This window comes from Egretta garzetta, unplaced genomic scaffold (assembly GCF_000687185.1).
Source record: "Egretta garzetta isolate BGI_Z169 unplaced genomic scaffold, ASM68718v1 scaffold209, whole genome shotgun sequence".
NCBI classification, from domain to species: domain Eukaryota; kingdom Metazoa; phylum Chordata; class Aves; order Pelecaniformes; family Ardeidae; genus Egretta; species Egretta garzetta.
Window position 1 is genome coordinate 995,677 of NW_009260839.1, and position 4,509 is coordinate 1,000,185.

Consider the following 4,509-nt stretch of genomic DNA (forward strand, 5'->3'; position numbering starts at 1 on the left):
ATTAAATACAAATCCAGGAAAATAAGAGTTATAAAGTAAACAAACAACACTGCAAAGCCACAGGTTCCCTGAGCTCAAAGCTACAACTCACGGTCCCTCAAGACAGTGCTAAGCTTACCATTCAATTTATCTCTGAACTCCAAAATCTAATCAAAACCAGGGTATATCATACGAGGCTATACATTTCTATCTTATTACACAGTTCATCTAAGCTCCTGTTATAGTGTAATCCCTAGATGCTCAAGTATTTCTATATGCGACTGAGTGTAAAGTTAACAAGTTAAACCAACAGTTTAAATAAAGATGTGCCACTTACTTTAAAATAATATCCAGTTTTGATTTAATTATAGAGCATGTGGAAATGGAATGGTTAAAAACTTGGATAATTTATGTCATTGGTGAGTTAGTATACATCAACCTCACATAAATTAGGTCAGAAATCACTGATATAATTTGAGATAAAGTTATCTGACAGGTATGCACAGGTCTGTCACAGTTCACTGATGTGTTTTCTCTTTTCATTTAAGAAGTAAATTAGATGTAAATTTGGATTGTCCATTTTGGCATGTTATTGCAGCCAATAATCAAAGAGAGAAAAATTCTACTGCAAAATGAAACACTATTTTGAAACTTTGGTTCCTGCCCCCTGCACCCAGCATACACAGAGAACAACACCTCAGTCCTCATGGCCCTGTGGGCCCTAGCCTTTTCTGTGCACAGCTGCACACATGTGAGCATCCACTTCTGCCCTCATACCCAACTGACTGCTTGTCCTGCTTTTTGCCTGCTCTGACAGATGCACACAGGCACAGGTCTCCATGGAGCTCCTGCAGGTACCTCCTGAAGGTATGTTAAGGTGGTTTGGAGCAAGAGTTAGCCTGCTGCGGTTGTGCTCTCCACATGCAACATGCGTTCTGAATAGATGTGCCATTCCTCCAAAGCACATACTGGAGAAATTCTCCTTAACAGACTTACTTATTTCTTGTGATATTAGCCACTGAAAAATTGGTTTCAGCCACCTGTCCTAATTCAGATAGATACCCATAGTTGCCTCTGTAGCAGAAAAGACTTGAGCACAATGAGTTCCAATACATGCTGATGTGTGTGTAATGATGTTATAGGTGGGTGGTGTCAGGCAAGGCTGAGTGAATTATTTGAGCTGTTTCTTAAGAGCCTGAGCACACAGAACTTCACTCATAGGAACTATTTTTTAATTAAGGTTTTCTGTGAGTCTTTATTAAGATCTGAAGGAACACATTACGCAAATACTGAAGCAAAGAAAGCCTGGACATCAAGGTGACAAGAGTTTATGAAATAGGCTACTTCACTGTATTTCACAGAATTTGAGATGTCTTCTGAGTGGTATCCTTCTCGCTATAAAACACACACATGAAAGTCCCAACCCCAGTGCTTAAATTGTAGTCCCTATGTTTCACAACAGCCTTTTAAATGCATCTTCTCAAAGGCCCACAATGGGTATGGGAGGGGAAAGCTACTGATAGGGTTGCAGTCTAAGCCAGCTGTAACTTGACAAATCAGTGTATTAGTTTTAAGTGAACTACAGAACAACTGTAGCCTAGTGGAGTGATCTGGGTATCAGAATGTCATCTTTCCTTTGCTCAGGGATGCAGCATTTGGTGCAGATTGCTTCTGCCTTCTTTCAGCTGTAGTAATTTAATATGGAACTGACAGGTGCATTGATCTCTTGGCCAGATACTCTTCCAGAGAGCAGACAGAAGATGGGAAAAATGCCAATCTGCCTGTTTGTAGCTCACATTTCTTTTTTGCATGATGAGAGATGTCACCAACTTCTGACAACCTGGTTTTGTTTGAAATCTACTGTGTAACATACAGTAGGAAATGAGAGAAGCTAAAAGATTGTTTTGAACTGAAACTATGGTTTCCTAGAGATTTTCACGTAAGTTTGCAAAAATGTGTCTCTTAATAACCAAAAGGATTTCATGCATCATCTGATTTTCTTGGTTCACTTTCACCCCATGAACTATGAATCCCAGAGTACCAAAGCAGAGTAGCTATGTAAAGCCTATGACATCAGTTTTTCTTTTCTTTCAGTGTTTACCAGAGAAAATACTAATTTTTAGAATTTAAGAGAATCTAGCACTCCAGAATCCATCAAATTCAGTTTATGCATTTACTGTTTATTTTTGGAATTTGTTTGCAAAATCCTTAGCAAATTGGGAATTTGCATATTAGCAGACTGGAAATTTGGAATGCAAGGAGGCAGTTTAAAGTTTCTTCTTGAAAAAAAACTGGCAACAATCTGTTTTATAAATCTGATGGGCATGAAAGTCCAGCTGTGCACAAAAGCCCTTGGAGATTACATCACTGGCACTTCCACTACAGAGCTTTTGCTGGAAAGCAAACACTTCTTATACCTTAGTGCTTCCCAAAACAGCCAAGAAATTTCCTCAAATGACTCACTGCTGAAAAATGTCAGGTTTCTATTGAACTCACAAGAGCCCAACTTTCTGGGAAATTGGTAGTAGATATTGCTTCATGGCTTCGAGACCACTGGTCTAATAAGAATACTCTACCTTTCCCTGATGGCTTTTCAGTTCATCAGTTACAAGCAGAGAAGCATGCGATTTTTTTCTGGAACCGATTCATACTTCAGTTACTTAAAACAAACTTGAACAGCAAAATGGAGTCAAGCAGGGAGAATGACAACTTTGTGAAGGTTTACAGCGACAACCTTTTTGCAGTGCCTCAGGCCAGCAATAAATGAGAGAGTACTGCATTTAAAAACAGAGTTCTGTCACTGTTTGAAGAAAAACATGAAACTCCTCATATCGCTGCTATGAAGCCTGCTAATAAAATTAGCTATAGAAGGCAGAGAAAGGGCACAACAAGAAGTCAACAAATTACACGTCTCTTGAAATGGAGTAAATAGGTGGTATTACGTTTTTTTAATTCCAATATTGTATTTCCCTAGAACAATAGTGGAGACCTTGAAAAGACGTGAAACATTTATAAAATGGTAACTTCCAACTTTTACTTTCATTTTGTTTAGGGACAAATCTGTATGGTCTTTATCTCATCTTCATGTAGAAAAAAACCAGGAGATACAAGAAACTTCATTTCATTAATGAAAAACTGTCCTTTGGGTTTAGAAGGCCTGGAATATAAAAGTGAAGTGCATAGTTGCAGTCTAAACAGAAAACGAGACTTTAAAAACCAGGGACTTTTCTTTCTTTATCCCTTTACCAGTGAATAAATGAATATAAACATCAAATAAACCTAGAACAAACTTCAGGCAGGACTGACTCTATAATGCCATACATTCACAATCACTAAGCTAGCAGAAATTGACACTACTGCTGTAAAAAAAAAAAGCCACTGTTTCCCCTGCACACAAAGATTGTCTCTCATGCAATCACAATGACTTTGACCCTGAACAGTTCCTGGGCTCTTGTTGAACACTACAGATACCTACAGAGCCATGGAGCCAGAAACACAAAGCCAGAGAAGAGGGAAGAGTACAACCAATTCTTTTAATAAATAGCAACATAGCTATAAAGTGGTTGGAAAATTACACTACTAGTTCTACTGTCTCTTGCAGTATCTATAGTGCTCTCTTAGGTATCTCTAACCAAAGGAGGGAAATGTCATGAAGGGTATCTTGTCTAGTAATAAAGTGTCTTGGAGACTACGTTCTCTAGGGCAACTTCTGCTACATTTTATGGTGGGGGGATGCTGGGAGTGCAGATCCCCTCTGACAGGATATAACTGAATGGTCATCTTTTCTTCACAGAAATGATGGAGTTCACTAATTTTCCATTGCCTACTGGAACCCTGGAAATAGTGATTCCTTATTCTTGACTTGGTACAAAAAAGGTAAGAGGACCTGTTGTTTCTGTATTTTGGTTTAAATATTTATGTCAAGGATAGACTGTTACTGATTTTGTAACTTACCATATGTAAAAGCTATGATTTTCACCATTTAAGCATTAAGAACAAGTTTTCTTGGCAGGAAAACTATGTAGCAAACAGACATGACATTTAAGAACATGAATGCCTTTCACCTTTGTAATCTGTCACAGCCTTCAGATTATGGTAGTAAAATAAAGAAATGATAGCCGGATGGAGTTTGGTATTTATTTTTCATAGACTACATATGGAGCAAAATGGAAAATACATTGCTAAATAAATATAGATTACTAAATTTTATCATTAACATACTGAAATAAAATGTATATTTATCTGAACAGAACCCAGATCGTAACACACGTTTATACAAAAGGATTGAATAACTCCGCCTGGGACTTCCCACATATTTAATTATGACAGCTTGATGTTCATTATCATCTTGACAGAATTTTAGCAGATTTACCCCAAAACTCCTGGTCAAAAGGATTAACCTAGTGAAGCTTCAGTCTAGGTTATACTTTTGAGCCATGCTGTAAAAGTTAATGAATGAAAGGAGCCACCCATTTAACCCAGGTATAGTCAGTGTGACTTACTTAAAACCTTTTAGGTTGATTTTCCCTA